This window comes from Strongylocentrotus purpuratus, unplaced genomic scaffold, assembly GCF_000002235.5.
Source record: "Strongylocentrotus purpuratus isolate Spur 01 unplaced genomic scaffold, Spur_5.0 spur5_scaffold_18, whole genome shotgun sequence".
Classification (NCBI taxonomy): domain Eukaryota; kingdom Metazoa; phylum Echinodermata; class Echinoidea; order Camarodonta; family Strongylocentrotidae; genus Strongylocentrotus; species Strongylocentrotus purpuratus.
Window position 1 is genome coordinate 23,574,663 of NW_022145603.1, and position 8,770 is coordinate 23,583,432.

At 37.0% G+C, this 8,770-nt stretch overlaps 1 long non-coding RNA gene across 1 annotated transcript; it reads left to right on the forward strand.

Annotated features, from left to right (window-relative positions):
* The first annotated feature begins 6,199 nt into the window (after positions 1-6,199).
* On the forward strand, positions 6,200-8,473 carry LOC105441451. The gene is made up of 2 exons (XR_004064632.1): positions 6,200-6,322; positions 8,347-8,473. It is a non-coding gene; the product is annotated as an uncharacterized LOC105441451 (long non-coding RNA).
* The last annotated feature ends 297 nt before the right edge of the window (positions 8,474-8,770 follow it).

An 8,770-nucleotide genomic window follows, 5' to 3' on the forward strand; every position in this document is an offset into this window, starting at 1 on the left:
ACAAAGAGGAGCCCATGGAGGAATAATTTTATATGCAAGAGATGGCATTGAAGTGCAACCGAGAGAGAGCCAAACACTAGCTGAATATTACGAAGCACTATGGTGCGATATCTCAAGTAAGGATGCAGCCCTTGACTTACTTTTGGGCATAGTGTATAGGAGCCCAAACAATTCAAATGACCAAAATGACTGTCTGAATCGAGTTTTGATGCAATTAAATGATGAACATAAAGATATAATGATTGTCGGCGACTTCAACTACAGAGACATTGATTGGGAAAACATGCAAGCTGCTTCAAGCAAATCAGGTGCATTTCTAGAAGTTATACAGGACAATCTATGGTGTCAGCATGTGACTCAACCTACAAGGCTTGATTCAATTCTGGATCTTGTCATCACATCAAATCCTGACATGATCGATGAAGTGGAGGTCCTCGCACATCTTGGAACCAGTGATCATAACATGTTAAGATGGGAAACCAACTACTATGTCCAACCATGTGTACCTCAACCTAAGAGAGACTACAAAAATGCTGACTTTGATCAAATCAGAACAGAACTAAAAGAAATAGATTGGATAAAGGAACTTGAAAACCAGACGACTGATCAAATATGGAACACAATTGAAAGAAAGTTGAAGCAGTTAATGCATGATCATGTACCATTAAAAAGGCAATCTAGAAAGAAGAAAGCTATCTGGCTCACAAAAAGAACACAGAAAAGCATCCGTCGAAAGCATCGAGCTTGGAAAAGGTACAAATCAGATAAGACAACCAAGAACTTAGAGTACTACAAGAAATGCCAGAGGGACGCCAAACATGAAATAAAGACGGCAAAACGTGACTTCGAGAAGAAACTTGCTCAAAACATTAAAGAAGATTCGAAGAGCTTCTATGCATATGTTCGATCAAAACAAAAGGTCAGAGACACTGTAGGACCTCTTAAAAGAGAAAATGGAGAGTCAGTCCCATCAGGCCAACAAACGGCAAATATCTTAAATGAATACTTTGCAGCAGTCTTCACTGAAGAGGACCTAAATGTTCCCAATCCCCAGAATGTCTTCATAGGAACTAATGAAGAGATCCTTGCTGAGATAGAAATCACTGAAGATTGTGTGAAAAAGAAGCTTGAACACCTCGACCCATCCAAAGCAGCGGGTCCAGACGATATACCACCGGCTTTTCTAAGACCCCTGGCTGAAGAACTGAGTGTTCCATACACCATTTTGTTTGGAAAATCATTAAAGGAAGGACATGTACCAGAGGAATGGAGATCAGCCCATATAACTCCAATATTCAAGAAAGGGGCAAGATCTAAACCGGAGAACTACCGACCGATCAGCTTAACATCAGTCAGCTGTAAAGTACTAGAGAGCATTATCAAAGACAAAATAACTAACCACCTGAATAAATATGGTCTGATACAGGATACCCAGCATGGTTTTAGGAAAGGGAAATCTACAACTACCAACTTGCTAGAATACCTAGAAATCATCACCAAATCAGTAGACAATGGTACACCAGTAGATGTAGTATACCTTGACCTAGCAAAGGCCTTCGATACCGTCCCACACAAGAGACTAGTAACAAAGATCAAGGCCCATGGAATAGATGGTAACATATTACAGTGGATAACAGCCTGGCTCAACAGTCGCAAGCAGAAAGTCGTTACCCAGGGAGCCAAATCTAGCTGGAGACCTGTTACCAGCTCTGTAGTACAAGGATCAGTCCTGGGACCACTGTGCTTCTTGATATACATGAATGACCTCGAAATTGGGCTAACCGACAAATCAACAGTTAGCAAATTTGCTGATGACACCAAGCTGATCCATCCAGTGCAAATAGACAATGATAGAACAGACATGCAAAACTCCATCAACCACCTTCACAGATGGGCAAATACATGGCAGATGAGGTACAATGCAGACAAATGTGGAGTGATGCATTTTGGAACCCACAACCCACACTACACATACACGATGGGCAACTCCCAGCTGAAAGAAAGTACAGAAGAAAAAGATCTAGGGGTTCTAGTACACAAGTCCCTGAAAGTTGCCTCCCAGTGTGCTGCAGCAGCAAATAAAGGAAACAGGACACTAGGAATGATAAAACGCAACTTTACATTCAGGAGTAAGGAAGTGATCTTGAAACTATACAAGTCACTCGTCAGACCCCACCTAGATTACGCCATTCAGGCCTGGTGTCCTTACCTGGAAAAAGACAAAAAGAAGTTGGAAAAAGTTCAAGCAAGAGCCACAAAACTCATCCCAAGTATTCAACATCTACCATATGAAGAGAGACTAGCAAAACTGAAACTAACTACTTTGGAGAAAAGAAGAGAGAGAGGAGACCTACTGCAAACCTACAGGATAATGACGCAAATCGACAAATCCAACCCCGAGAATTATTTTCAGTTTGCTAACTATGAAAGAACAAGAGGCCATTCCATGAAGCTAGCCAAAACAAGAAGCCGCCTTGACATCAGGAAAAATTTCTATAGCCAGAGAGTTGTAAGCAATTGGAACAAGCTGCCACAAACTGCCATTGATGCTCCCACACTCCTAAGCTTCAAACAACAACTATCCAACCTGGGTTTTTAAATGGGTCCCATGGGACCCCCTTAACCCTGCCACACCACACTATCTACGGGATCTTTATCACCACGATGGCGAGGTGTGGACTTCAAGGTATAAACATGTATATTAGGGAGATGAACGCTGAATTAGTTCCCAAATGAAAAAAAGATACATATCAATAAAGCGTAACGTGGAGAATACATTATTGATATATCATAGGCCCTGATTGAAATATTATAAACTCGTATTGAATATCAGAGTTTCAAAATTTACACAACCCTTGTGAATGGTATAGCAATAAAGTTTATCTTATTGTGGACAAGATTGAAATAAAAACTATATTAATAGATATATTTGCATTGCTGTTATCAGATGGTAGTTCTGCAACTGGAAAGTTTGGGGCCCTCGGTGGAAAGCTGTCCACCGAATCCCATGGGTTTACACTCCACATTCCACCTGGTGCCCTTGAGGAGGATAGGGAAATCAGCCTTCTGGTACTGACAAAGATTCCAAATGGCCTCACACTTGAAGAGGACGAGCTTCTAGCCAGCCATGGCTTCCAGTGTTACCCGTCTGGGCTACGCTTTAAGAAACCGGCAACGCTGATAATACCTCACTGTGCATTAGTCACTGCGCCTAACAATGTAAAGACCATACTGTATTCCTGGAATCAGTCAGGTAACTAAATCAAGTTTTCAGCATTTTCACAATTATAAACATGTTCGGGCTGTTTGTAAAAAGAAAATCAAAAATAGTTTGCATAATAGTTAGTTAACTGGCATATAATCTACTGGATATAACCCACATTGGCATAGGCCGAGAAGTCGAGAACCCAAATCCTAATCAAGCAACAATTTTATGGGATGAGTTATGATTTTTCTAGTATTCTAAGATTTTTGTTTCCGTTGGTATTGGGGGGGGGGGGGGATTTGCCTCTGCAAATCAAGGTCATCTGTGGCCATCATTGCCACTGCAGACTTTACATCATTTAAAGTGTTTAATGTGGGGATGCATATTACTCCCCAAGCCCCGCGATTGGCGAACTATGTTTATAGCTGTAGACATTGTCACAACATAAGTTGCAAATATGACATAAGATCTGATATATGATCAATGACATATGATCAATGCCGTTTCAAAATTTTTGGATGGCCATGTCGCTTTGAAAATATTCACGAAAAATGTCTCCTATACCAGTCGTGAACTCAAAATACGTCAATATGAAATGTTAAGAATTGTTCTCAGAAAGGCTCATGAACTTTGACACCCAATCACGACCTCATATATACTAAGTTTGACAATTTGGTAAGAAAATTACCAGTAGACTTCACAATACCCTGACGTTTATTACTTTGTTTTTTTTCCTGTAAGAAATCAGGGCCCGAATTAAAATGGCAATGTTAATTGCCCAAAATAGCATTGTATGTTCATTAATTGAATGAAGCCTTTGACGTTGATTGTCATACATTAGGAAACATGAATGATAAATACATGTACACGTAATGTCAAGATCTACCCATTATGATAATGTTTGCATCTCCAATCAATTCGATAATTTTAAACAAATTCTGTGGTTTTAGGGGTTCTATGCAAATGCTATATACTTTTTTTAAATGTCACCCCCAAAAAAATCACAGTAACGGTAGTTAGTGTGTTATAAGGATAGATTAGTAACAGTCATCAGCAAATCAATTTTGTATTTCCTCCATTAAGACATTAAGGCCTATGCAGGTACGCATTTTTTCCTTCCCTTATCCAGGAGAGATTCATGACAGAAATGTTCCATGAAAATAATGTTTATTTTGATTTTGTGATGGAAATAATTTTTCAGTGAATTTAATTGACAAATGTATCAACATTTATCTTCATACAGCCAAAAATTATATTTATCATAGTACAAACAATTATAGTATAAAGTTAATATTTTTTTGTAATTTTTTCCTTTTGAATTTTATCCTAGTCGCAAAAATTTGGATGCATAATAATGTTAAACCTAAGAGGTAAGACAATCACGATAGTTTCCTGTCATTTTTTATTGAATGGAATTAGTTTATTTTTTATTTTAAAGGTACACCTAAACGGCTTTCGGATCCAGACAACATTATTTGTTCCGTTCACGAACGATGGCTAGAGGTCTCAATCAGCCATTTTTCTGGAGGATTCTTTGCCTTTATTCGGAACAGGCGATCTCTGAAGGGTATATTACTGTCGTGCATGTCGTTTCTTCCCAGACTCATGCCTGCCTCCAGAATACCAAGACTGGAGGTTCGATTTGTCAAGAAACCACATGGCCAAGGATGGGTAAACAGACATTAACACATTTTTATTTATTTTTTATTTTTTTTGTTGAGGGGGGGGGGGGTCGTTTTTAATGCCTGATCATGGCAGGAAGGCTGAGTTTATCCTGGCGTCTTTGTTGAGGAGGTGTTGCTCCCTCATTAAAAATTTCAGTTGCAAATAAACAGTTTTCTAGGCTTGCCTGTATTTTAAAAAATCAAGCAAATTTATCAATTTAAAGGGATAGTTGAGTTCTGTTTTCAGAAAATGCCGCAAATGCCTTCAAAGTGCATGGTTATTGCTCTTATTCTTATCTATGACATTTATAGTGCCCTTTTAGAACCTAAAATTGCTATGAAGGTAATTTTAGACCCCAAAATGTGTGAAATTTAGCCAATACGATCATACCAATTCAGCTCCACTTTCAAAAAACATGGTAACCGTTAATTAATTATTTAATTAAAAACAACAATACATGAGCCGGCTAATTGTGGGTAATATAAAAATGCCAACAAAAAAGCCAACATCAGCATTGGCTGAAATACGAAGTAAAAGGCGTTATTTCATTTTTTTCAACGGTTTTTTCAAATTTGTCAAAATATATAATATTTGTGGTGGTACACAAGTATTAGAAATCGTTCTATTTCAGCCGTCTCTGAACCGATTTTGATCGAACAAAGATGATTTTGTCATTTCAATATTATGTTCTTTCAAATTAGACACTCAGTTTGTCATTATCTCACAAAAAAAAATTGTGTAGTGCCCTCTGCAACAGAACTCAACTATCCCTTTAACTATACGTATTTGTATGTTAAAACAAACCTCCTTCTAGACCTTGTGGTTCTTTAAATAAAAATATTGTTTCTCTTTTGGGCTCTTTTAGTCTTGGTCGTAAATATTCATCGAGCATGGTTTAGTAAACATCATGATAACTGCATTTTAGAATATACCTCGTAACTTTTCTATTTTCAAAATATCATTTTAATAAATGAGTATGATATTCCGATGCCAAAAATATACTTTTAGAATTGTCTGTGACATCCCTAACTGTGAATAGAAGGACCATGCCTTATACTTTTCAGGCTGTTTCTCTCAATCAATGCCAATTTAGAAGTTATCTTATTTTTCTGATTTTCCTGACAAATAAAGCCCAATTCCACAGATCTAAATCAATTGCTTGACCCCTGCAACCACAGCTTATTCCTTAGGATGGTTCAAGCACATACTTTATTTGAAATACAAGTGTGTAATACAAGTTTACATTTGATTTCTATCTACCGGTACTTGATAATTTCCAGATAACTATATCAGAATCCTTTGTGTACACATGATTTTCAGAAGGATGTCCATGTTTTGAATGACCCTGATTTCCAGCCTGTGAAGGTTGATGACGATGAGATTGTGTTTCGTCAGGGAACACTAACAGTCGCTTGCCAGCTGGGTGAGAAGAGTCCCATATCAGATGGACATGTAAGTGTACTTTGGTTCTTGGAATTGCTATATTTCATTAAAAAAGTTGGAAAAAGGGCCATGTGGAAACAAGAACAGTTAACATATTAGTTTTAGTCGTGCAATCAATTATATTTTTGTTCATCACTATCTCAACTTCAAATAAGTTTTTATTATCTCCTCGCCTACGAAGTCGGAAGAGATATAGTAACGCCGCTGTCTGTCCTTCCGTCCGTACTTCCATAACAAATCTGGTTTCCGAAGGTCAAAGGTCATAGCTCATTATATATGCGAAAATAGATAATTGTTAGAAAATTTGGTTTCCGTTTGATAAATTTAGTAATGTTTGACGGATTTTAATGAATTTATTGTGAAGGTACATGGTACCAAAATACAGCCTAAGTTCAATTTAGGTCAAAATTCAAAGGTCATAGCTCATTGCACACACACGCACCACTCGCACCCTTGTTTTTGTTTAGTTTCTCTCTTATCCCTGTCATTAACGTATAATTAGTAGCCTTATAAAGATGAGATTCTTATGCTAATTCTATAATTATTTATATTGAATCCAACTGTTTATATTCACATTTAATTGTTATATATATCATTTGAGTATCATGGCCCCCTCTTCTTGTTACTTTGCCAATATTTCACAACTCATTTTTATCTTAGCTCGGTTGACCGTCTGCTCAAGCTTTTGCTTATAACGGCGACCTTCTGCTTTCTTTCTTTATACACGCAATGGCCCAACGTATAAATTTACTCTTACTCATGTATTATACATTTGTTTCTACATTTTGTATATTGTTTGCATACCTTATGTTTTATATAATTATCCATATTTGTTGTATAACTGATTTGTTTGATTGCAGAAAATAATGTCTTTGAAATGAAATGAAATAGGCAAAAATACCCAAATCTGGTTTCTGTTTGATAACTTTAGTAATGTTTGACGGATTTTAATAAAATTTGTAGGACAAAGGTCAAAGGTCATGAGCTCATAAAATATGAAGAAAAAAAATGTATATATGCGAAAATATGGTTTTCATTTAATAACGTAAGTAATGTTAAGTATGTACGTCAAAGGTTAATGGTCACAGCTCATTAAATATGCAAAAATGGCTAAATATAGGCTCATGCTTACTTTATCCATCGTGGTCTCGTTCCCAGCAAATACATCAATATTATTAACAAACAGCATTGACATCAATTCCTCTAAATGTCTTACCGGTATGTGGCTGTTAACGTTTTGCTAGCATATCTTGAAACAGCTGCAATTTATTTATTTTCACATTAAGTCCATTGCTCTTGAAAAAATTAATGAAACTAGGGACTTTTCCCCGGCCGGCCATGAGAACATTTCTATTCTTGATTCCTAACATAAAACCGACATGTCACTGTGTGAAAATATAAAATTCCTTAATCAGTGGCTTGTTGTCAGGTGCCCACACTACATGTCACTCATGTCATTAGTAACGTGAATGAAATTTGTATTGTACTGCATTGTTGCTCTCTCATCCATGCTCATAAATTATTTCGAAGGCAAGACAAGGAATCGTCATGATAATAGGTAGAACAATAAATGCAGAGCTAACAGGAGATAAAGTAAAACAAAGTGCCAATTAACTCAATTGAATCATTCTGATGGTGATGATAATGATAATAAATATTCATAGACCTACCCTAATAGGAATAAATATATATTTTTTTTTGTTTTACACATATACAAAAAGCAAATTTCGGGTAGAAAGGAATAATCATGTCGTAACACATACTGTACATGTTTATAATAATAGCAAACGAACGGATGATGCTTTGACGAAATTCACTGGAAAATTACAAAATTGGTTCATGGAATTGTACGTTAGCAGCCGGGAATGACGAAATTAGATTCGAAACAATGGAATTGATTGGACAAAGTTGTAAAATAGAGTAAATTTTTGTTCATTATTTTCATCAGTACTCTCTACATGCATCTGCGTTTTCGCACATATTTCATACAATCATGAATGCAAAGTAATTATATAATTGGGAAATTTTCTCAGGCTATTCAGTACAGCGACATGAGCTTGAAAAGGAAAGTGACAAAGTACTTTAAGCTCGACCTAACCGAGGAGAGTGATGAGACATCGGTGACACTTGAAGTGGTTGAAACCTATGGACAGACGATCATATTCAACACACGTTTCCAAGGTAAAATATATAATGGATATGCTTAGTTGTTCTAATCCCTGACATTTCATGGCTTATCATCGGGCATGTAGCCACGAGGGGGGGGGGGGGGCACATGCCCCCCCCCCCAAAAAAAAAAAAAATTCAAAGATCGGTTGACATTTTTTAGACCCCTCCCCAGGACGTCGATCGATAACCATGAATGTGCCCCCCCCCAAAAAAAAAAATAAATATCAAACTCTGGCTACGGGCCTGCTTATCACAAAGGACCTATGTCGGCAAAATGACATCCAGCTA